Source organism: Ochotona curzoniae, unplaced genomic scaffold, assembly GCF_017591425.1.
Source record: "Ochotona curzoniae isolate NIBS_2020 unplaced genomic scaffold, NIBS_Ocur_1.0 contig_2210, whole genome shotgun sequence".
Taxonomy (NCBI): domain Eukaryota; kingdom Metazoa; phylum Chordata; class Mammalia; order Lagomorpha; family Ochotonidae; genus Ochotona; species Ochotona curzoniae.
In genome coordinates this window covers 44,662,432-44,689,072 of record NW_024465369.1, presented here as the reverse complement: position 1 = coordinate 44,689,072, position 26,641 = coordinate 44,662,432, and the positions used below count along the sequence as shown (strand labels likewise).

General features: G+C 40.3%; 1 long non-coding RNA gene across 1 annotated transcript; it reads left to right on the top strand.

Annotated features, from left to right (window-relative positions):
- Positions 1-210: 210 nt before the first annotated feature.
- On the top strand, positions 211-4,958 carry LOC121150933. The gene is made up of 3 exons (XR_005883046.1): positions 211-314; positions 2,143-2,149; positions 4,948-4,958. It is a non-coding gene; the product is annotated as an uncharacterized LOC121150933 (long non-coding RNA).
- Positions 4,959-26,641: the final 21,683 nt, after the last annotated feature.

Genomic DNA, 26,641 nt, shown 5'->3' with positions numbered 1-26,641 from the left:
TAACCACCAGCATATGCATAAGCTGACTGGGGTGACAGACTGTGCTGGACCCTGTACAGGCAAGCACATACAAGAATCTGGTCTGGGATCACTTTCAGATGAAGATTCTTTGGGGATCCCTCCAATTGAACTGCCGGACTCAGAACCCCAACTATGAAGAGAAGAACAGGTTCCATGGTCTGACTGTGGAGTGCATGAGTCAGAGCTGAGCCTTCTCAGTGGCTCAGACGGAGCAGTGGACAGCATATCCGGGTGCACATGGAGGATATGGCAGTCCATCGGAGCCTGCATAGGACACGTGGTACCACAACAGAGTGTTGTGGAATAAGTGCTCCTTAAGCTGAGTGGTACCAGGAAATGGGCTTGCTGCTAAAAACACCTGGACTAATGGGACTCAGTGGCTTACTATTGTTTGGCTAAAGGACTTTGGGGTGGGGGGAAAGAGTATAAAAGGAATAATAAAGGGAGAATTGAGAGCCACTTCTGCTATCACTGGTTTCCTGTAGGTGTTTCATCCCCAGACTCTTTCCCTGTCCATGTTACCAGCTCTGCTGGTCAGAGCAACAGAGGAAAGAACAAATTGATCAACTATCCCAGCCAAGTGTTGGCAGTGAAAATCTGGCAAGTGGAGATGCTAAGGTGGACTATGTCAGCTAGTGGATTCTGAAGGGATTTCAGCATGCTTGGAATTGTGAGACTGGCAGCAATTCAGAACTGTTGAACTATCAAAACCACTTGAGCTGTGCCCTCGGTTACATGCCCCATATATGGGACCCTGGGGTGGTTAGTAGGATGGGTGTGGCTTCTCCCTTTGTCTCTCCTGTTCCCCCAGATATAGGAAGGATAAAAGAGAATGTGGAAACAATGTCCTTATCAACTTTTCTGTGGCCCTTGATCCTTTGAGCCCTGACCAACTATGTAGAGATCATAAAACAAACACCTGATAGCTAAAAAAAGAAGTTTCAGAAAAGAAACTTAAAAATTTTGGAGGAAATACAAGAATGGATAATGTGGGAATATTGGATCAGGTCTGCAAGTACAAATAGTAAATTGAACACTAATTTCAGGAAAAGGACCAACCTGTGAAGAGTTAACAATTTGAGAAAGAACTAGGTTTACCTGCACCCACGAATTGTTATACTACTAGAAAATGGTGTGTGAAAGTGTGAGGAGTGAGGGAAGTATTTCAACTCATTGCCAGTAAGCAGGAAGAAACTGATAATGATACCAGATTATAAGCATTTAGAGTTGTTGTATTGGAAAAATAATGATATTAAGATAAGGTTACTGTATTTGAAAAAAAGTTGGAAGAATAGCCTTTTCTTGTGTAGAAGAACTTACTGGAGATAAAGTCATTGAAGAATTTTAAGAAGGGTGTAAACAGTGTTGATAGAAATGTAGCCCTGATTATTCTGATAGTAACAGAGATTCAATTAGAGAAAGCCAAGAGGGAAATTAGGGATGCTGCTAGCCTGTTTATAAGAAACGAGTTGAACTAAGCAGTACAGGGTTAAACAAAGAACTCTGAGTTAGGGAATCCATAGGTGTTATAAACTAGTTGGGAAGGACAAATAATGGGGAAAAAGGAATGTTCAGATAATGACTAGGTTTTTGCCAGAGTAACTAATTAGATGATTGTGATAGCAACTACTTACCTGGTTATGTGCTGTACTGCAAATAAAAGGATTTTGAGTTTCACTACATAGTTATAAGCTTATTTAAAAAAGTTGGATTTGTAGAATTTGTGGGAAATCCAAAGGAAATAAGCTGTTTGATTCTGAAAAACACAGGCCTTGAGCTGAACAAAGACTTGGAAATCATTATCATGTAAGTGGTTATTGAACCCTGAAACACTCCATTGCCCAATGCCCTTGTCGTATGGTTTAAAAATAAGAATCAAGGTGTGTTCATTTATTCCAGTGCAAGTAGTTTAAATATATATGAAGTAACTTTGAAAAGTACATGGAAAATGGAGTTAAAAGGTAAATTTATTTTGGATAAAAATATCTTGAAACTCATGAACAGTTCTTTTTGAAAGCTTTTTCAAGATCCCTTGCATGTTGCATTTTGGATTATATTTTTGTTTCCAAAACATTTATTTATTTGAAAAACAGATTCACTAAGAGAATGAGAGAGATAGAGGGATGGAGTAGGAGGCGAGAGAGAGATAAAGAGAGAGAGAGAGAGGTCTTTCATTTGTTCATTCACTGTCTTAAGTGGCAGCAATGGCTGGAACTGAGCTTATCCAAAGCCAGGACCCAGGAGCTTCTTTCAGGTCTCTGATGTAGTTGCAAAGGCCCAAGGACTTGAACCAGCCTCTGCTGTTTTCCCAGGCCATAAGCAAGAAACTGAATTGGAAGTGGAGCAGCTGGGGATTCCAACCAATGCTCATATGGGATGCCAGTACCACAGGGTGAGGCTTAACCTGCGTGGATTTATACTTTTTAAGTATGTAGCTATCAGTTTTAAGTAAGTCATTCTGAGAAGCCATCCAGTAGAGCGGATAAATATCTGCATTTATTTTCTTGTTAAAAATCGCTTTGCCTTTTCAGGCAGCATTAAATACCTATTTTCTAGTTTCTGTGCAACCTGTAATATTCCTTATCATAGCGCTTCCAGCAATCACCATCTTGTACTACAAGACATTCTAGAACAGTAGCTTTCAAATCTTATTACCTTCAACTATATTAAGAAATACATATTATGGCATGGTGGATTAAGCTCCTTATGCAATGCTGATGTCCCATATGGTTGCTGATTCAAACCCCAGCTGCTCCATCTGCAGTTTAGCTCCCTGCTAGTGTGCCTTGGAAGGCAGTCGAAGATGGCTCAAGTGCTAGAACTCCCATCATGCACGTACAAGATTTGGATGGAGTTATAGAATACTGGCATCAACCTGGCGTGGCATGGCTGTTGTGGTCATTTGGGAACTAAACCAGCAGATGAAGATCTGTCTCGCCCTTTCTCCTGTAACACTGATTTCCAAAAAAAAAAAAAAAAAAAACCAAAAACGAAAAAGCAAACTAAATAAATTTTTAAATAAAAAAGAAATGTTTTATGCTATTTATGTGAGATATATACAAAATATATGAAATTATGTGTATTATAGATAAACGCAGTCTGGTCTTTTCCATTCTTTGATTTTCTCTTACCTCTTTTCCATTTCTTTAAAAATGTTGGCATAGCATTTTTATTTATCAAAACTCTACTTGGTCTTAAGCCACAGTTTAAAAAAAAGCTTCTTCAACATAAGTGTTTCTGATGATCATATATCTCTGGGGTTTAGCAAATAATTTAGTACTGCTTGCTGAAGATAGACCTAGGAAATTTCAGATAGTACTGACGATCTCAATTCTAATATAGGAAAAATGCTGCCACCATTATTCTCATTATAGTATTTTCTAAAATTCATGTTTTAAGAACTAGTACATGCCATGAATCATGAATTCGGTTAAACATAAAAGATGGCAAAGCCTTATTGCATCGCATTATTGTAATCCTGCTAATACCACTGCAGTTTAGCCACATGCATCCAGGGGTAACATACTGATGCATTTTCAATTAACACAGCATTCTTGAGCTTCTGGTAGGTAACTCAAGCATAATAAAAAGCTTTATCACTTTGAATATACAAGTAGCATGGAAGTTAAATGATTGGGGTCTATAAGAGAGCACAAACTTACATGATGTTATTTTAGTGTGGGAGGAATGAGAACATCTAAAATGACGACTTAATTTTTTTCTTTTTTAGATTTTCTTTATTTCTCTTGAAAAGACAGACTTACAGAGAGAAGGAGATAAGAGAAAAAGATCTTCAGTCTGGCTGGTTCACTCTCCAAGAGTTTTATTGACATTCTCAGGCACAATACAGACACTTAGATTTATGTTTTTTTTTTTTCATGCTCTCTTCTCATTAAAAAAAATATTTGTTTATTTATTTTTGTTGGAAAGGCAGATATACAGAAAGAAGGGGATACAGAGAGAAAGATCTTCTGTCCTCTGGTTCACTCCTCAAGTGGCCACAATGGCCAGAGCTGAGATGATCTGAAGCCAGGAACTTCTCCCGGGTCTCTGATGTGGGTGCAGGGTCCCAAGCTCTTGAGCTGTGCTCAACTGTTTTCCCAGGCCACAAGCGTAGACCTAGATGGGAAGTAGAACAGCTGGAACACAAACAGGCACCCATATGGAATCTTGAGGCAGATGAAAGGTGAGGACTTTAGCCACTAGGCTATTGTGCCAGACCCTCTCTTCTCATTTTTAAAGCTAAATTTCAACTTCAGTAAGGTTTTCCGTGGCATAACTCTGAATATTTTTGGTTCAAATACCCATGATCTCACAATTTTCTAGCCACAAGAAAATCTAAGGACCTCAGATATTTGCTAAATCTGTTGCATTTATCACTGTACTCAAGAAATGTACTCCTTCCCTGGTTCTCACATATTTTTTTTCCATGGTTTCATCCTACCTGAAAGGCGGTGCCTCACTTTTCAGATTCTCCTCATCTCCTCCTTCAGGTTTTATATTTGCTCTCATTTTAGTCTTCATGGAACAATCTCACTCACTTTCAAATGTTGCTTGAATTCAAATGACTTCTAAATCTATGCTGCTGGCTTAAATATCTCCTCTGAAGTGCAGACTTACACAACTGTCAAATTTCCAACGAGGTGTCCAGAGTCTCATCAGCCTCTATACATTTAAAAAGATGATCTTTCACCTCACCCAAATTTGAACATATCTGCTTTGCCTATCTCTTGCTTCATTTAATTGTTCCAGATTTGTGTCTTTCACCTGCCTCCCACTGATCGATTATTGACAAAGGAAAACTTTCCAGCTATTAAATATTTATTGGATATCCCACATCTTTAATCTTAACCTCCCTGTATCAGCCACTGTGGTCAAGAAAACAGAAACCAGTTTAGGTGGAAGACATTTAATAAAGTGCATTAGGGACAGAACTATGTAAATCTAAGGAAGGAATGATCAGAAAAAGTGCTCCTCGTAGTTAGGAGATCTGGAAATGCAGGAACCCCAGTGGCACCCATACTAGATGCAGGCAATTCGGTGAATCGCTTTACCTGCCTTGCATGATTTTGCCCCGTGACCACAGTGAAATTATTCTGTATAGTCCCTCAGAGAGTGCGCACTGGCAATGACCCTCCGTGATTACAGAGATGAGTCACATGTCATTGCTCTTTTACCGGCATTCTTTGCTTCCATCTATGACTTCTCCACTCTTCTGCTGCTACTGGTTCGTTTTCAGAATAAACTAACAGCACTTAATGTCTTGCTCATGGTCTGAGACACACTTGTTTTATGTATTGATTTCAATTGTCCATATTTTATGAGAAGGTTATTCTTTGGTAGAATGTAAGACAGACCGTTTCTCACCAGGTTCCCGAGGAAATGTAGTTGTTTTAGTTTCCTAATGCTTACACTACAGGGAAATATAGCTTAGAAAGATAAGGATAGGGTTCATATCTTTGATCACTTTCACAATATTATTACCATAGATTTAAATTGCAATAGGTGTTATATTCATAGGATCTTGGAATTAAATTATATATGATTCTATTGAGTATAAATACTATCATAGTCTGTAGCATTCAAATTTCAGCTATACATAGTTTGGCAGTAACAACTACATCATGTAGCATAATGTACCCATCTTTTATATTTGAAAATAAATTTATCATCTCTATAAAGGGTAAACAGAAAGCATTTTTATATTTATCAACTTCTCTGATCTATCATTTCATAAGGATATTGTGTAAAAAATTGTATTAAAACTGTCTATTTTGCTATGTGTTAATATTTTAATTTTATTTATATTTTAAAAGTATTTATTTATTTTTATTGCAAAGGCAGATTTACAGAGAGGAATAGAGACAGAGAGAAAAGTCTTCTGTCTGCTGATTCACTCCCAAGTGGCCGTAATGGCCGGAGCTTGAGTCAATCTAAAGCCAAGAACCAGGAGTCTCTTCCAGGTCTCCCATGCAGGTGCAGGATCCCAAGGCTTTGTGTTGCCCTTGATTACTTTCTCAGACCACAAGCATGAAGCTGGATCAGAAGTCAGGCAGCTGGGACATGAAACAGTGCTTTTTTTGGATACCAGCACATACAAGACAAGGATTTTAGTCCATAGGCTACTGTTCTGGACTGAATATTTCTAATTTTTGAAAGACATATTTAAGCATGGAGTTACACAGAGGGAGAGACAGAGAAAGATGGAGAGAGAAGGAAGTGGGAAGGAGGGGAGAGAGATAAGTAGAGGGAGGGAGGCAGAGGAAGAGAGTGCTGAAAGAAGGGAGGAAGAAGGAAGAGGGAGGGAGAAGTTGTAAGGAGGGAGGAACAGAGAGGGAAAGAGAGAAAAAGAGAAAGTCTTCCACTGGTTTATGTCCCAAACGCCTGCAACAGCTACGGTTGGGCCAGGCCAAAGGCAGAAGCCCAGACCTTCTAAGGGTCTCCAGCATGAGTGCAGGGGCTCAAACATTTGGACCATTTTCCGTCGCTTTCCCAAGTGCACCTGCAGGAAACTGAATTGCAAGTGCAGCAGCTGGGACTACAATTGGTGCACATATATTTTTGCTGGCACTTCAGGTGGCGGCTTTACCTGATACACCACAGTGGTGGCACAAAAATTATTCTAATATAGAATCAGTTTCTTCATCTTTAAATTGGGAGTGCTGGGGCTGGCATGGTAGCATAGCTGATAAATCTGTCACCTGAGATGCTGGCATCCCATATGGGCAGCAGTTTTGGTCCCATTTCTGATGTAATTCCCTGCTAACAGCCTGGGAAAAGCAAAATAAATGTACTAAATGAATAAAGGTAAAGGATTGTTTACAAAGTGATTTGTAAAAAAGCTGAAATTTGAATTAAATTTATCATGTGATTGTAACATATTGTATTCTTTTATTCCTCCACCAATTCTTAGTAATTCCAGGAAGGTGGCTTTTACCAGTGAGCCATTTTTTAGTTGTGAGTTTTAAGTAACTGTTGTTGGTCCTTTTGTTCAGTGATGTACAACATGATGTACTTGTATCAGCAAAAAGTTTATCTATAACATTTTTTTTTATTGTTGCTTACATTATATTATGTAGTACAGTTTTATAGGCGCTGGGGATCCCCCCCACCCCTCCCATACCCCTCCCCCCATGGTGGATTCCTCCACCTTGTTGCATAACCATAGTTCAAGTTCAGTTGAGATTCATTGCTTGCAAACACATGCCTAGCATAAAGTTCAGCGTCTTATTGTCCAGATAAGTTCAGTGGCCTCTTGGGGAGACCTTCTATGGTCTGAAGATAGGTCTAACAGAGTAAAGATCCAGTCAGTTAAAAGCCCCAACAAGGCCTCAGTATCATTATACAACATTATGGAATTAATTGACATAGTATTGGGTAAACAATATGTTAAAAATAATGCAAGTTCCATTCTTCGAAACATCTGGGTTGAGACAGTATCAATGACAGGTTCAAAAAATAACAAACAACCAAACAAAAAATTACAGGTTAAATCAAGGCAAACATGTGGTATCTAATCTTTTGGGATTCGCTCATTTCCCTTAGCATTATAGTTTCCAGTTGTGCCCATTTAGCCACAAAGAACTGCATTTTGTTTTTTTTAATAGCTGAGTAGTATTCCATGGAGTAGATGAACCAAAGCTTTCTTATCCAATCTTCTGCTGATGGGCATTTCGGTTGCTTCCATGTTTTCGCAATTACTGATTGTGCTGCAATGAACATAGGGGTGCATGTTGGTTTGTCGTAAAACAGGTGTTTTGGATATATTCCTAGGAGTGCTATTGCTGGGTCATATGGTATGCAGATTTTGAGTTGTTTGAGTGTTCTCCAGACTGATTTCCATAAAGGCTGTACCAATTTGCAGCTCCACCAGCAGTGGAGTAGGGTTCCCTTTTCCCCGCATCCTCGCCAGCAAGCGTCGTTGGTGTTCTTGTTTATGTGGGCCAATCTTACTGGTGTTAGGTGGTACCTCATCGATGTTTTAATTTGGATTTCCCTTATTGCTAGGGAGCTGGAACATTTTTTCATATGTTTGTTTGCCATTTGGACTTGTTCCTTTGTGAAATGTTTGCCCATTTCCCGTGCCCATTTCTTGAGTGGCTTGTTTGTTTTGGTTTTTTGGTTGTTTTGAAGTTCTTTGTATATCCTGGAAATTAGCCCCCTATCGCCTATATCGTGTGCAAAGATCTTCTCCCACTCTGTGGGTTGCTTTTTTACTTTGTTGATTGTTTCCCTTGCTGTACAGAAGCTTCTTAGTTTGATGAGGTCCCATTTGTTTATTCTGTTCTCAACTGCTATTGCTTTTGGTGTCCTTCTTAGAAAGTCGGTACCTACTCCTAGGTCTTGCAGGGTATTTCCTACATTTTCTTGCAAGAGTTTGAAGGTTTCTGGATGTAGGTTTAGGTCTTTTATCCATGTAGATTGGATCTTAGTGTATGGTGATAGATGTGGGTCTATCTTTTTGTTTCTACAGGCTATCAGCCAGTTGTCCCAACAACATTTACTAAAGAGTCCTTCCCACTTGCTTAAGCTGTCATTGGTCTTTTTGTCAAAGATTAATTGGCTGTATCTGTGTGGATTCCCTTTTGGTGCTTCTATTCTATTCCATTGATCTTCCTTTCTGTCTTTGTGCCAGTACCAGGCTGTTTTGATAACCACTGCTCTATAGTATGTCCAGAGGTCCGGGATTGTGATTCCCCCTGCTAATTTCTTATTTTTCAGGATGGTTCTAGCTATTCGTGGTTTTTTGTGTTTCCAGATGAACTTTTGAATCATTGTATCCAGTTCCGTGAAGAATGTTTTGGGCAATTTGATTGGAATTGCGTTGAAAATGTATATTGCTTGTGGTAGTATAGACATTTTAATGATATTGATTTTGCCTATCCAGGAGCACGGGATGTTATTCCATCTTTTGAGGTTTTGTTCAATTTCCTTTTTAAATAGTTTGTAGTTTTCTTCGAATAGGTCTCCTACACTTTTGGTTAGATTTATTCCCAAATACTTCATACTTCTCTCTGCTATTTTGAATGGTATCCTGTTGGTTAGATCTTCTTCCATCTTGGTGTTATTTGCGTACACTATGGCTGTTGATTTTCGTTCGTTAATTTTGTACCCCGCCACTCTGCCAAACTCTCGTATAAGTTCTAGCAGTTTCTGTATTGAGTCTCCTGGTTTTTCTATGTATAGGATTATGTCATCTGCATATAGTGAAAGCTTGACTTCTTCGTTTCCTATACGTATGCCTTTGATTTCTTTTTCTTGTCTTATGGCCTCTGCAAGTACCTCTAGGACTATGTTGAATAGCAGTGGTGATAGTGGGCACCCTTGTCTTGTTCCAGATCTCAGTGGGAAGGGTTCTAGCTTTTCTCCATTCAGTATGATACTGGCGTTGGGTTTTTCATAAATTGCTTTAATTATGTTGTGGATTTTCCCATCTATGCCTACTTTGGCTAGAGTTTTTAGCATGAAGAGGTGTTGGATTTTGTCGAAAGCTTTTTCTGCATCTATTGAAACTATTATGTGGTTCTTGTTTTGCAGTTTTTGGATATGGTTTATAACATTTATGGATTTCCGAATGTTGAACCATCCCTGCATTCCAGGGATGAATCCTACTTGATCCGGATGAATGATCTGTCTGATGATTTTTTGAATTCTATTGGCTAGGATTTTGTTGAGAATTTTAGCATCAATGTTCATCAGAGAAATAGGTCTGTAGTTTTCCTTCTCTGATGGTTCTCTATCCGGTTTTGGGATTAAGGTGATGTTGGCTTCATAGAATGAGTTTGGGAGGGTTGCTTCCTCCTCTATTGTTTTGAAGAGCTTGTAGAGGATTGGGGTTAGTTCTGTTCGGAATGTTTTGTAGAATTCTGTAGTGAAGCCGTCTGGGCCTGGGCTTTTTTTCGTTGGGAGATCCTTGATGACTGTTTCAATCTCTACCTCGGTTATGGGTTTATTTAATTCTGCAGTTGCCTCCGGACTGAGTTTTGGTAAATGGTGGGAGTCCAAGAACTTTTCTATTTCTTGGTGGTCCTCAAATTTGTGGGAGTACAGTTCTTTGTAGTAGTTTCTAATTATTTTCTTAATGATTGCAGTGTCTGTTGTTATGTTGCCTTTTTCATCTTTAATGCTGTTGATTCTCACTTTCTCTTGTTTTTTTTTGGTCAATCGGGCCAGTGGAGTGTCTATTTTGTTTATTTTCTCAAAAAACCAACTTTTTGATTTGTTGATTTTATGTATAGTTTTTTTGATTTCTATTTGGTTTATCTCCTCCCTTGTTTTGATGATTTCTTGTTTCCTATTGTGCGTGGGACTCTTCTGCTGCTGTTTTTCCAGATCCTGGAGGTGTGTGGTTAGTTCCTGTATTTGGCGTCTTTCTTGGGCCTTGACATGCGCTCCGATTGCGATGAATCTACCTCGTAGCACTGCTTTGGCGGTGTCCCACAAGTTTTGGAATGTAGTATCAGAGTTTTCATTGGTTTCCATGAATTTTTTGATCTCATCTTTAATTTCTTCTCTGACCCATTGTTCGTTTAATAGCATATTGTTCAATTTCCAAGAGTGCCTATACTTCCTGGGGAGTTTTGAGTTGTTGATTTCCAGTTTCATCCCATGGTGGTCTGAGAGGGTACATGGTATGATACTAATGTTTTGGAAGTTGTTTAGATTCGCTTTATGTCCTATCATGTGGTCGATTCTGGAGAAGGTGCCATGCACCGCTGAGAAGAATGTATAGTCTGTGGCCTTAGGATAAAAAGTTCTATATATGTCTACTAAGTCCAGTTGTTCTATTGTTTGTGTGAGCTCTGTTGTTTCTTTGTTGAGTTTTTGTTTCGTAGACCGGTCCATTGTTGTTAGAGGTGTGTTGAGATCGCCTACAAGAATTGTGCGGGTGTCTATGTCTTCCCTTAAGTCTGTAAGTAATTGCTTTACGTAACTAGGTGCATTAAGATTCGGTGCATAAACATTAATGATGGTGATTGCTTCTTGATGGATCATTCCTTTCACCAGTATAAAATGGCCTTCCCTGTCTCTTTTGATGTTAGTTAGAATGAAATCTATTTCGTCTGAAATTAGGATAGCTACCCCAGCTTTTTTTTCTCGTCTATTGGCGTGAAATATCTTTTTCCATCCCTTCACTTTCAGTTTCTTTGCATCCTTTCTGGTTAGATGCGTTTCTTGTAGGCAACAGATGGTTGGGTCTTGTTTGATGATCCATTCTATTAATCTCTGTCTTTTGATTGGTGAATTTAGACCATTTGTGTTGAGAGTTAAAATTGAGAGGTTGCAATTTTGCCCTGCCATGTGATTGTGTTGTGTGTGTGTTGTTGCCTATGTGATTGTCTTGTTTGTGTGGCCTTTAGTTTGGAGACCTTCTTATTTGCCAACTTTGTTTGTGATTTGCCTCCTTTTTGTCCGGGACTAGCGCATTTCTAAGGAGACTTTGCAGAGCTGGTTTTGTGTAGACATATTCTTCTAGTTTTTCTTTGCTATTGAAGTATCTGATTTCGTTCTCATATACAAATGAGATCTTTGCTGGGTAGATTATTTTTGGTTGACAGTTGTTTTGTTTCAGGACTTGGAAGATCTTTGTCCATTCTCTCCTTGCTTGTAGGGTCTCTTCGGAGAAGTCAGCAGTGATTCTGATGGGTTTTCCCCTGTATGTGATCTTTTCTCTACTTCGTACTTGTCTCAGGATTCCTTCTTTGTCTTCATTGGAGTAGAACTTGAGCACCGTGTGTCTGGGTGAAGATCTCTTTGGATCATGTCTGTTGGGAGTTCTCTGTCCGTCCTGTATGCGGGGTGGATTTGTGTTCCAAGTGTTTTGGAAGTTTTCCTGTATAATTTCATCAAGCACTGCTTGCATCCCAGATTCTCTTTCTACTCCCTCGGGGAGGCCGATGATCCGAATATTCAGTTTTCTAAGGTAATCTTTCATCTCTTGCATCATTTTATTAGTTTTGCTGAGGTTTGTCTCCAGCTGTTTAATTCGCTGGACACCTTCATTTTGTGTGTCTTCTGTTTCAGAGATCCTTTCCTCTGCCGCATTTATTCTGTTGATGAGGCTTTCAATTTTATTCTCTTGGGCATCCAGTTTGGTTTTGATTTGTTGTATTTCGGTGATTATGCGGTTCTGGAGGTCTTCCAGCTTTGTGTCCACGTCTCTGAGAGATTTTAGCATTATTTTCATCAATTCCTTTGTTGGTAACACTTCCATGTCTTCATCTCGCATCGCCGATATTGATAATGGCTTTTGGCCCTTGTTTGGTGGGGTGCTGGCTCTTTCATCTGGAGCACAACTCTTTCTGGTGGTTTTTCCCATTGCGTTGGTGTATTCTGGTGGGGCAAATGGACCCGTGTGTTGAGGGGCTGTCAGGTGCTTTCCTGTAGAGATTGGAGCCTGCAGGCGTGGTGTTGCCGGGCGTGGTAATTTTCAAGGCACCGTTGGTGCGTTCTCAGGGCCCGGGGCTGTAGAGCACCACCTTGGGGGCCCAGTGGATTCCAGGCACACTCTGGGCACCTCTTCTACAGGTGTGACACCCCAGGGCGTGGAGGGATGGAGGCGCTCTCTGGGTGTGCCCCCTGTGCGGGAATCCCCAGGGCTTAGAAGGTTTTATGTGCTTTCTCCCTGCGTTCTCCGTGTCAGGGACTGCAGGGTTTTTCAGGGCCCACCTGTTGCGTCTCCCACACACGGGACTGTGGGTGAGGCACTTTCCAGGCGTGGCTCTTGTGCAGTGAATCCACCACTCGTGGTGTGTGGGTGTTCAGAGCCCCTGCTCCCGTGTGGCTCCCCCACACAGGCCCTTAGCGGAGGAGTGACCCAGGCGCCCTGTTATAATGACTTCACGGCAGGTTCTCACCGTGTCAGTGTGATGCAGGAGTTTTCAGAGCTCTCCTGGTGGGTCGCCCACGCTCAGAACTGCGGGGTGGGAGGCTAGGAGTGAGCAGTTCACCCTATGGGAGTGGTACCTGCGTGCCAGGGACACACAGCGCTACACTTCCCAAAACTGGGAGCTCTCCTGACACCTGACACCTGACACCTGTGCTGCGGAGGCGGCTGCTGCAGGCAGCGATCAGAATCCTCCACCAGGCAGGATGTGGGGGACTCCAGATCCTCGCCAGCAGCCTCTGCGCACCGAGACGCACTGGCCCCCCTCAGCGCTGGAACATCCGAGGCGCCTTCCCTCACCACCAACACCACTGCGCGTAGTTCCCAAGGCACAGATCCAACCGTTTCAGGCTGCCTGCCCCGCCTTCTCAGAGGCTGGAACCTCAGTAGGTGGCGAGGAATGCGGAGGCTGCCACGTCAACCCCCCCCCCCCCCCCCCCGCTCACCAAACGTCCGGCTGCTGCAGTCTGCCTCCGCCGCTGTCAAAGGCTTCCCGCCGGCGACGATCCACCCGATCTCCCTGCCTCCGAGCTGGCTGCGTCTCCCGTCAGGCCGTTTTCAAAAGTGACTCTGCAGGTCTGGAGTGGGATGTCGGTTTCTCTACCTTTGTCCTGCTCCGTTCTCGTTGTTCTTCCGAGTTGTGTGGATCTTTTTGGCTCCACACTGTCCCAGGGAGCTTCACAGACCTCTCCCTGCGGTTCCCTGCTGTTCCTCTTTGCTGCTTCTGTAGCGTTTTATCCCTATCTCGCTGAACGCTCCCTCACAGCCTTCCTCCTATGTCGGCCATCTTAAAACCCCGGTCTATCTATAACATTTTAATAATCAGACTTCAATGGAAAAATGGATTCCTGTTTAAAAAGAGCCATTTATAGCTTGCTAAAGGATTCTGGCATATAGTTTCCCCTAAATTTGCTGTCACAGGCAATTTGTCTGTGGGTCACTGAACTTATTCAGAATATTTAAAAGCTATTTCACTCACTTTGCCTCTTATCTGTGTTTGCTTTTCCAAAATGCTGTACCATGCTGGGCCCTTACTAACTAGGTTGTATATCAAAGATTTGTCCAAGTTCATGGATTGGTATACATCATGACTCTAATTTGGCTCAAGTAGATGTATCTCTCTCTCTCTCTCTCTCTCTCTCTCTTTTGTATCAGCAATTGACAATGTGAAGGTACTATGTCACCAAGTGGATACATGTGAGTGGACAAATTTCTCTGAATATCTGTGGGTTCTCATTGAGATGTACCCTTAATTTGTTGATCAATGTAATACCCAAAGTATAAGGATAGGGGAAATAAAGGAAATAAACTGTATGAGAGGGGTGCCGAGATCTGGGGAAATGTGCAGATTAGTTCTGGAGGATCTGCATCATTTTTATGGCACACCAAATTTATTCTACGTATTGTGTTAGGCTAGCCTTGGTATACATCACATTCACAGTAAATGTAGAAAGAATTCATTGCTTTGTTTTTATTCCATAACGTTAGTTGAATTTTCTATGCTTTAAGTACTGAGTTTATATAAATTATATAATCATTCACTGCTTAATGATGGGAACGTATTCTGAGAAATGCATCATTGGATGATTTTGCTATTGTGGACATCATGACATGAATCTATGTAAAAAAGTTGGCATCGTCTGCCCTATACTAGTGCTGTACAATGTATGTCTTGGTATATGTGATCCATAATTTCCCAGATGTATTCATTGATGCACTATTATACATACAATATGTAAATGTAATAGTATGTGTAATAGTTCAGTGTTTCTGATATTGAATGAGTCACTTTAAAAATATTTTATGATTTGGGCCCAGCGCGTTGGCACAGTGGTTAAGGTCCTCACCTTGCGCGCCCGGGATCCCATATGGGCGCCGGTTCTATCCCGGCAGTCCCACTTCCCTTCCAGCTCCCTGCCTGTGGCCCGGGAAAGCAGTCAAGGACGGCCTAAAGCTTTGGGACCCTGCACCCGCGTGGGAGACCCGGAAGAGGCTCCTGGCTTCGGATCGGCATAGCATTGGCCGTTGCGCTCACTTGGGGAGTGAATCACTGGACGGAAGATCTTCCTCTCTGTCTCTCCTCTCTGTATATCCGCCTTTCCAATAAAAACATAATAAAAATAAATCTTAAAAAAATATTTTATAATTTATAAAGCATCGTATATATTAGTTATTAATAAATACATTTTCTCTTGGGAAGTGCTAAATTCATTGGTTCTGAGTTTACATTCTTCTGATGAATTGCGATTATGCCTTTGATGACATTCAGTTGATTATAAAGTTATATATGCTGTGTACTCCATAAAACTCATAGAATATATTGTCTTTTTCTTAATTGAATAGTTTGGGATTTTTTCGTATAATTTACATAATTTGGTTGGTGAGGGGGATTTTGCACACTGGTTAGGATGTCACTTTGTTGTATCTCCATCCTTTTCTGGCTGTGCTTCTGATTCTTGCTTCATGTGCACCCTGTAAGGCGGTACAGGATGGTTAAGTAGTTACATTCTTCCCACACATTTGGTGAAGGAGCCAGGGAGTGGAAAACACAATCAATTTCTTTCTCTGATCCTTTTAAGAATTTTATCTGTACTAAAAATAATTCACTATGGGGCTAGCACAATGGCATACCATGCTAATCCTCTGCCTGCAGTGCCAGTATTGCATAGGGGTGTTGGTTCAAGTCCTGGCTGTTCCACTTTGTCCAGTTCTCTGTTCATGAACTAGGAAAGCAACAGGAAATGGCTGAGGGCCTTGGACCCCTGAATCCACATGTCCCTTAACAGAAAGTTGGATCTGAAGAGGAACAGCCAGTACATGAACTGATGTGCATTACACACAGTCTTGTATTTCAGCCTTTACAAGTAAAAGGAAACAGGGGATTATCTACAAAATTTTGAGGTCAAAGAATTTTCTGTTAAACAAGGCACAACAAGCACAAACCATAGATGAATAAGATAAAAAATTAAGTTTCACAAACATTTGGAATTTTTGCTCAACTAAGAAAATTAATAACCTTTATAAAGTTGAGAATATATGTAACACATTCATGAAAAAGGATTTTTTTATCAGAATATTTAAAGAATTCATGAAATGGCAGTAGCTTTATATAGGACTGTGATACCTGACAAATTAATTTTTTTGACTATTGTGAGAGACGTATTTGAAGGCACTCCCCGTTTTTCAGTTTAAAACCTTTTGTTGAAGTGACTTTCCTTTTTCCAATGAATTACTTTGGTGTCTTTGTAAGGGCTGACCCAGTAACTGTGTGTCTATTTCTGGATTCTCAAATTCTACTCTATTGATCTATTTTGCGATCTTTAAGCTAACACTACTGTATCTTGATTGTTGTTACTTTTATAAGTTCTGAAGCCAGCTAATGTAATTACTGCAATTTTGTTATATTTCAAGATGATTCTAGCTATTCTGGGTGCTTTGCATTCCCATTTTGATTTTTCAAAGAGTGTTATTGTTTCTACAAAGAGATGGCTGCTCTGTTCTTCCTGGGTTGCAATGGTTTCGAAGGGTCTTTGAAACAGAAACCTGAGTGCTTGGGGTCTCACATTATGAGTTTCCTTTTTCTCATGGTTTGTAATTCTGTGTTACCTTATTGTCAAATACTTAAGATATGATACTCTACATACTTTTTCCAGTTTCGTAGTTGTTTAAAGCAGGATGGTTAGTCTAATGCCAGTATATCAGGTATTACTGATGAAATCTTACATAGAATTTTTAAGATAGAATTCTATGTAAAGTATAGAATATTATTTGGGAAGTGTGGCTGTTATTGTGCCCCAGTTACAGTATTACAGAAATATGGGATAGGACTCTAAGGACATACTGTGTAAATAGGAAATGCTATTTAAAATAGAAGTTTACAAACATTTAGTAAGTCTTTGGTTAAATAAATGAGTATTATTTCATATTGTCAGAATTTTACTTTTTGTGTTTTGACTTTTTGGATAATTTAAATCAGTTGAAGAATTTCTTTTGAACTTTTTCAGTTTATCAGTTAAAGGTGAACAGTTTCTTCCTTTGGAAAACTTTGGAAACATGAATTATGTTGGAAACGTTTTTGGAAATCAGTGTGCTATTTTGTCTCAAATTCTAATTTGAATATGCTTGTTTTAGTTTCTTGTGTGTTTTCACCACTTGGAACAGTAGCCATCACCTACTAAAGCAAGCCACCAACATGGGTATGTATTGGATATGCCAGTGGAATACAGTTTGTAATTCACTTGTGTAAACATGGGGAAAATACCACATTTGGCTCAGGAAGTTAATTCCATCATTTGAATCTTATTTGGCTTGAAGTATGGTTAAAATTTATTGTTTGATAGTTAAAAAAAAAAAACACCATAGCATAGTCTACTTAGGGAAGTGATTCAACCCAAATGTATTGGAACAAATAAACCTAAATTGTGATTGTTCATCCTGTTATTAATTAACCCAGAACTTTGGTGGGTCACGAAAAGACAAGCTTGGTTTCTGTGTGGAAGGTAAAGAAAACTAACTTCGCTGACGTTAAGAGAACCACAGAGGTTACTGTGTGAAGGATGAAATGTGCTGAAGGAGAAATCGTTGAAGAGATATGGGAAGGGTGTAACAGACATCAAAACATTATACCTAGGAAGAATAGGTTCTAATGTTTTACACAGTAGGGTGGTTATGGTTCACAGCAAGTTATTATATGTTTTATAGAAGAGATGAATTAGGGGCCAGAGTTATGGCATAGAGGGTAAAGCTGCCGCCTGTGAAGCTGGCAACTCATTTGAGCAACAGTTGGTGTGCTGGATGATCCATTTCCAATCTAGTGCCCTGCTAACGGCTTGGGAAATGCAGTGGAAATGGCTCACATATTTGGACCCCTGCCACAAATGTGGGACGCCTGGGTGAGGCTCCTAGCTTCAACTTGGCTCGGTCCTGCTTGGCCATTGTGGCCATATGATGAGTGAATCAGTGGATTGAAGATCTTTTCTCTCTCTAAAATTCTTTCAAGTGAATGAAATAATCTTTCTTTTAAAGAAGAGAATTTCAAGATTTTCAACAGAAAGGAATTACAAATGTTTAAAAAGATGAGAACACTAATTACCCTTAGTTGATCATTTCACATTTTATACATATATCAATGTATTACATTGTATTTCACAAATATGTGAAAATTGTTATACAGGGGCTCGGCGCGGTGGCGCAAGTGGTTAAAGGTCCTCGCCTTGCACGCCCGGGATCCCGTATGGGCGCTGGTTCTAATCCCGGCAGCCCCGCTTCCCTTCCAGCTTCCTGCCTGTGGCCTGGGAAAGCAGTTGAGGACGGCCCAAAGCTTTGGGAACCTGCATCCACGTGGGATCGGCGTAGTATCCACCCGTTGCGCTCACTTGGGGAGTGAATCATCGGATGGAAGATCTTCCTCTCTGTGTCTCCTCTCTGTACATCCGCCTTTCCAATAACAAAATAATAAAAATAAATCTTTAAAAAAAATTGTTATACAGATAACTACCTGGAGACTATAATTCTTCACATAGTTTTGACACATAAATATGAGTCAACTTAGTAATCAATGTTAAAGTTGTAACTTTCTCCCTCTTTGTTATGAATCCCATTCATTATTAAATTTTATTGGAAGCCCTTTTAAAAAGGTAACTGTCACATACAGTTTTGCATTTCTTTGTATGCAAATGCTCATGCAAGGGAATGTGAAATGGAGAGAAGAGGCAAAAATTTGTTTAGAAGACAATTTGAAAATAAAATAAATAAGTCCTTAAGACTCAAATAAGCAAGATCTTATTACCTTTAAAATCTCCCAATTTACTGTTCAGCAGAAGAAAAGAAAGATTAAATAAGAGATAAAGCAAATTTTGTTTCCTTGATTTGCTTAACAAACAATGATTCAGTTTCCAACACTCAGAATAAAAGATGTCTAATGCAGGATTTTTTTCCTCCATAAAGGTTGTAGTCTGATAGAGGAGATAAAAATGTGCTCAATCAACTATAACACAGTGCCATGTATTATGCTTTAATACTCCACCACTGGTATATGTAATGTACTGAGGGAAGACAGATGAGTGAGCTGCTAATTACGCTGGGGAAACCATCTGTGGACCCTGGAGAAGTAACTTTGCCCTTAACAGTAACTAATGAGCTTTCCGAGGGGAGATACATTGCAGAGATGGTTCAGATGGAGGAATGGAGTGAGGAAAGGCAAAAGTGTGAAATTCAAGGCACGGTCGAAATGCTTTGATATGAATGAATTTAAAGAATATGCCTAGGGAAGAGTGGGAAATGAACCTGAAAGGTTAAATTATGAGTATATTCCAATGAGTTTTATTATAAGGATGTTTGGATTTTTTCTTGCTTAGAATTTTTTTTTTAAATTTATTTGACAGGTTAGGGCAAAGAGGTAGGGAAAGGGGGCAGAGATCCCATATGTTGACTTATTTCCCGATGCTCCCAGTGGCTGGGGTTCAAGTGAGGATTGGGGAACTTCATCTGAGTCTTCCATGTGTTTGGGACCCAAGTACTAAGGCATTTCTCAGGGTATGTGTTAGCAGGAAGCTGGAGTCAGGAGTGGAGGTGGGGACTGAGACCTAGGCATTCAGGTATTCCAGCTCCGCTTAACTGCTCGGCCAAACGTCTGCTCCCTAGAAGCTGCTGGTTACACTTTTCAAGTAAGTATGAGAAATGCCCCTGTAATTTTTAGCAAGTGAGAAAGATGTAGTAAATTTAGCTGTTCTGTGGACTTCAGGTAGCAGGGAGCATGAAATTGCTGAAAAGCTTGACAGCCCTACAGAATATAGGACATGGAAGAGAAGTAAGTGTTGTTCAAATAACAGAATTGTCTCTGGAGGAGAGGACATCTTTTACTGAGAGATTTCTCATTAATCTCTGGGCTAAGCATCTGGATTTGTGCAAAGGCCAACCTCCTATGGCAAAAAGCAGGGTGAAAATCTAAGTCTGGGCTTTTAGAATGTGTGTGTGTGTTCATGCAGGTGTGTTAAGTATTTAAAATCCAGGAGACGTTGTTCTCCTAATCTGGAGCATCTATTGTCAGGATATTTGGAATTCGTTTGTTACTGTATTTAACAATTGTGTATGCACATGTGTATCCTCTCTCTCTCTGCCCTTAGATTCTCGTTTGGGAATATTTCTTGGATACCAACTCATTTTAAACATAGAACCAATCTATTAGATTAAAATATTTATTTTCAGGTGTGAAATAGAATTCATCTTCTATGAGACATCTCTCAACTGTTATATGCAAAGCTAACTGAATGATTGAGGTCATGCCATCCTGTAATAAAAATATTAATAGGCATTTAGCCACATTGAAATGTGCATTGTCCAGATGCTTTCAGGCATAATTGCAATGACGTTGGGATCTTAGTCTGAATTGGAAATGTACTGCAATTGCTTTTCCTGCCAGCAGCACTTAATTACTTTGAGGATTATTTCTATGCTTGATATTTGGAGGAGACTGACAAATACTGCTTGTCTAGAATAGCATTTTATGCAAATTTCTTATGACAGAGTGTTCTGTGGTGCCAAATGTTTCTCTTAGTTATTTTCCATGAGAGAGTGTAATTATGACATTTTCACCAGTAAAATTATTTCACATTTTGATTAAAGTTGGATTGCTTTATGTCAATGAAGTTGAAAAGTAAGACTTTGTTGATACATTGTAAAATTATTTTAGCTTTCAGTGATTCTACAAAGAAATGACCAAATAAACACAATAAAGACTCATTTGGACAGTCAATTTCAGAATATATATATGTGTCTTTTGTAGTGAACTTGATGCATATGAGAGTCAAAATAGTTTATTAAGCTTTGATTTTTAAAAAGATATTATGGTAAGCGATTGGATAAAGTCAGAAAACTTGGTAAGTTACCTAGTCTCTTTATTGGGATTAATAAAGTCTACTAAACATACATTTTTTTAAAAAAATGTATTTACATTTTAATTTTGAGAAAGACACACACACACATGCACATGCATAATCAATACAGACACGGGTTATCGTCTATCGGTGAGTTCATTCCCCAAATGCCATATCATAGTTTAGAGCCCAGAACTCAATCTGGGCTCCCCTTTGGGGTAACAGGGACCCACCATTTGGGCCATTTCTGGGGCTCCCTTCCAAGATTCATGTTAGCAGGAATCTGGGATTGTAAGCAGAGCTAGAGCTGAAACCAAAGTATTTTAATTAGCTATGTGAGTATACCAAGCAGTGTCTTACCAGCTGTGCCATATGTCCCTCTCATATTTATATCCTTATTTTGAGGATTAAATAAGCCAGTAATTTTCTTTTCTCTTTTTGAGATAACACTGTTAATTTTTATTATAGTAAAAAGGATTAATGCTCTACTAAATAAAGAACTCAATAAATAAAAAATAAAAATGTCATAGTTTAGCAAGAAGGTAGGTAAGAATTATAAAAATAATCAAGGCCAATAAACACTAATGAAACAATAATAAAAATATCTAATTTCACTCATATAAAGTAAATTTTAAAAAAGTCACAAATAAATAAAACTATACTTATATAATTATTAACAATTTGGTTGACAGAGATGTAGAACAAATTTGACAAAACACCATTTATAGCAAAACTGGCATTCTTTTTATTTTTTAAAAAAATTTAGCTATCACATATAATGGATAGCATGTGATGTTTGTCTTTATGTGTCAGGCTTATTTCATTCAGCATAATGTCCTTCTGTTGCAACCATTTTGATGAAATAATGGTTACTTTTATTTTAAAGTTGAATAATAGTACATCATTTATATAATATATTGCAAATATGTATTTTATATTCATTACACACACACACACACACACACACGTTTTCTTTATCCATTCATCTGGTGATGTGCACCTTTGTTGATTCCATGTTCTAGCCATTGTGAATGTGCTGCTATAAATATGGTGTTATATTGATAACATTTTGATATGATTTGTTTTTGGCTTTTGTATATATACCCAGTTGTTGGACTGCTGTTTCCTATGGCGAGTCTATTTCTAACTTCTAGGGAAATATCCATACTGTTTGTTGAGATTTTTTGCTAATTTACATATCCACTAGCATTCTATAAGATTTCCACCTTATTTATAGCCTTATAATAGCTAATATTTGAAATAATTATAGTATACAGCCTGAACTTATTAGTACTCAATAAACGTTCATATTTGTTTCTAAATGTTATTTGCTCTTGCTTGCAAGTTGTAAGCTATTTTAAATAGTGTGAAAATCCAATAAAAATTTTATGTAATTGTGTGTGTAGTTTTGCAACTGATTTTGCCAGTGAATATTTTTCGTTAGGACTAAGCAAACATTCTGTGTGTCATCTTAAACAAATTTGCTATAAAAATTATTTAATACTCACTTTAAAGAAAACTTGAGTTTACAATACTGAATGTAAAGTAGAAGTCAAATGGCAGTAATAATAATAATAATCATAATGACAATAGTATAAAATAATACTTGACTGCCTTTGATTTGCAATTTCCTTTAGCTCCCAACATTCCCTGTGGTCTTCGTGGTCGACTTCTCTCACATATCAGCTGAATGGCTCCTGTACACATTTGCTTGTGTGTGATTTCAAGCATCAAAGTAATCCTAAATCTTAAGGATATGACTTGGCAAGATAATTGCCCTGCATTTTGGCTAGATTGGGGAAATTACTCACAGTTACAGTATGAATTCAGATACTTGTACTTATCCACTGTTTTCAAAAACCCAGAGAAACAGCAGCAACAAAAATAACATCTAATTGGAACAAAACAATAAAGAGAACAGTAAATCAACTTTGGTGCAAATAGAGAAAAGCAGTCCCATCTCTTTTTAAACTTCAGAATGGTATCATAGCATACTTCTCAGAGCCTTTCCATGATTAGCATTACTTTCAACAGGTTAATTTTCTTTTTTTTTTATTAATAAAATTTATTTTGACATTCTTTACATACTTAGTTAGAGTAAGAAGGTTCAAGGGCTACAGGAAAGTGGATAATACTAATATGTTTTCCATATTGTTACCTTCATGTTTAAAAGGTGGGTATTAAGGGAGAAGGCCCACCCAATTTCCCACCCTCCCCAAGTCCCGGGTGTAGGGCATGCTCTGAGGTTCTTGCTCAAGTGGTTTTGATATTGCAACAGTTATGAATCGCTGTCAATCTTGCCGCTCCAAGCACTATGAGGTCTTTGAAAAATCCACTGATTGACATAGTCCATCATAGCTGAGATGGTTGGTTGACCCGTTCTGTCTTCTCTCTTTTCTTCGTTAGGGTTCTGAGTCCAGCATTTAGATTAGGAAGATCTCCAAAGAAACTTCTTGTATGTGCTAACAAGTACAGGGCCTGGCACCGTCCATCGCTCCAATCAGCTGGTGGTTGTAATTGCTGGGTTGGTTCTGTTTTCACTCCCGACTTCCACTGGAACCAATGGGTGTTGCAGTCCAGCCTGGTTCTGCCCAGCACATACTTGGCCCTCACATAAACCAGTGGGAGCTGCAGCCTAGTTGGAGCGACCCACAATAACCCCCACCAGGACCGCCCCTACCCTGGTTTGCCAGTAAGTGTAGCAGTAATCCAGTCTGTCCCACACCCCATTCCACCCCAGCCGCTGTTTAGTTTTATGTCCTCCCGTGGAAGTGGTAACCCAAGAGGGATGAGCCCACTATTACCCTCCCAGGCCTCTCCCACTCCCAGATTCCAATTGATGCTGCCCAAACAAACCTCGCCCACTTTAATTCTGTTTGCACCAGTAGGAATAATCCGCCAAGCCCGGCTTTTCCCTGATCTAGTCCACATGGGGCGCACAGGTGTGGTAGCTCTGCCTAGTCTGGTCTGCCCCCATCCCAGCCCATGCTCTCCTGCGGAAGTAGCTATCCTGCAAAGGAACCCTCCCTTATTCACCTGCTGGCTCTGCCTACTTCCTTTCTTGTTCTCAGGCTGGTTGGATGCTGCGGTCCCCTCCGGTACAGGCAACCTCACCTCGACATTCCATTATTGTGCACTAGTCTTTGTCGCGACCGAACCTGGGTCGACCCACACTGGTGCTTGGATTTGCCAGTGGATGACGTGGACAGATTCAGCCTGGTCTTGCCCCCACGTCTGCCAAGTGTATGCCAGTGGGTAGCTTTCCATGGCCTTTTCTGGGCTGTTTCCTATCATGTTTCTTGCGCTGACCTGCCGGGTCTGTGTCCTGCCAGAGGAGTTGCCCAGGCTCCTCCATCAGAACCTCTCCCAATGCCAGGTTACACGCTTACCAGTGGGTCCATGAGCCAACCCTACTCAGTCCACCTCCTGTCATAGCAGGAACTGTGGCTTTTCCTGACTGGCCTTCCACCCAATCTGGTTCTTGCTGTTGGATGTTCCAGCCCAGCCATGGTTTGTCCATACCTACGTATGGCTCACACATGGCTCAGTAGGGGTTTGAGACCTTGCCTAGTCTATCACACATCTGCCCTGGTCCTCCAGAACACCAGGGGGAGTCGGGGTCCAGCCCGGTTCAGTGCATCCAATCCCAGTCCACACTTGTGCCAAGGGAGACTGCAACTGTATCCAGATCAGAATGCAGCCCCCCTTCCAGGCCACGCGCCTCTTTGTGGGAACCTCAGCCCAGCTAGGGTTGTCCCCTTTGCTCCCCAACCGGGTCTGTTCCCAGCCATAGCTCACTCGCATGCCAGTGGTTGCTCTGACTCAGCTTGGCACAGCTCCTCACCTGTCCCAACCTCTGCCTTAGACACTGTGGCTTCGTGTCCCTGGCTCCCACAGACCAGTAGGTACAAGAGCCTAGCTTGGCATGACCTTTGCTCCCTCCTGGTTTCTAGTTTTACTTGTGGGCTAAGGTTTGCTCATTCGTACCAGATCTACTCTGTTCCCTACCAGTTGACACGTTAGCCAGCCGTTGGAGCTACTTTTGCAGGACAAGCCCCAAGCCCAGGCTTCTGCATGGACTGGTATTTGGTGCCCAGCATTATTAGTGATTACAAATTTTACAAAGGAAAAGTTACTGCCTGTTTCAGGTCCGAGAATCACAATGGGTTCAACCTGGAGTTAATTAAGCAGCGACTCAAAGAACCAAATCCCCAGAGCTCCCCAGCCGGGTGGCCAGCAGGCGGAGCCTGGCGCCAATAGCGCACTGGCCGCCCGGACACGGCTCACCATGTGCCCATGGCGGCCGTCCGGGATCCAGGCATGAGACGCCCCATCCTGAGACCCACCAGCTGCCGGGAGGCTGCTGGAGGTTTAAAATTCCCAGGCCCAAGGTCGTGCCCCTCCCAAATCCCCTTCACCGCCCAATGAGGGCGGCGGGTGGGTGCCGGACCTGCCCAGTCCCAGAGGCCTCCCCCCTCGGGTCTACTCACCCCAAAGGAAGCAGCCTCTGGAACCCAGCAGGCCGGACACGGCTTCACCATGTGCCCATGGCGGCCGTCCGGGATCCAGGCATGAGACGCCCCGTCCTGAGACCCACCAACAGGTTAATTTTCTAATATACCTGAGCCTTTATAAACCAGGTATCTTAGAAATCTTGAAATTAGCAGTTCAAATTTCTTAAAAATGCATTGAATTATGATTAATTTTTACTGTCAGCTTTGTGGACTATACTTTTAATGGCAAGATTCGTTTTTCTTAGTTTTTTCCTTTCCTTCAATTTGAAAATAATAAGTACTCTGTATGTTTTGATGAAAGCTGGGGACAGGCATGGTGGCATATCAAGCTAAACCTCTACCTGTGGTGCCAGCATTCCATGTGGGCACTGGTTCTAGTTCATCGTGCTCCACTTCCAATTTGCTCCCTGATAATTGCTTGGAAGAGAAGCAGGAGCAAGACCATGGGCCCCTTTATCCACATGTGAGACCCAGAGGAAGCTCCTGGCTCCCATCTTCAGCCTGGCCAAATCTAGCTGTTGCAGCCACTTGAGGAGTCAGATAGTGTTGACTCTCTCTCTCTTTCTCTCTCTCTCTCAATTTCTGCCTCTGTGTATTTCTGTAACTTTTACTTACAAGTAAAATAAATAAATCTGCAAAACTTTTTTTGTTAAATTTAATGAAAGCTAAATTTATTATTAGCATATACTTAAATGTGTACCTAAAATTGAGGTTTCATTTATTTGTTTTGTAAAATTAACTTATATTTCCTAACTGTCTAATAATAGAATTTATGATATTTGCTCAAGGTTAAACATACATTAATTGCAGGGATCCCAATGAAATTGATAGGTGTTACACTCAGCTTTTCAGTACAGACTAGAATGTGTTATTATACATAATTTTCCTATACTTGCTTTTTCCTTTTATCTTTGTCTTCAAATGAGTTAGAAGATGGAGGCTAGATAATAAACTGAGAAGATTTTGACACTTTAGTAATATAAAGGAGATTTTGTTAACTTAAAAAGAAATCTTTGTGATTGGGGATCAAATAGAGAGGATAAAGATGAACTATGTTGACATGTTATCTAATCATTTGAGTCATAAAACAGCAGGTACCAGTGAAATTCTGGAGATTCCCTTATGTTGACATTTTTACAACATTAGAGAAAAAGTGTAAATGTCAATTTTCTCATTTTGTTACCCTTGTCTAAGTTCTGATTTTTGCGTGTGTAGCTCAGGAATTGTAAAGGTCTTTTTGGCTCCAAATGTGGTATTATCCTTGTGTCATGTACTCATCTCCAGCCATACTATTTTTCTTCTTCATTTATGTAACATTTTTCCCATGGTACTTGTTTTTCTTATCA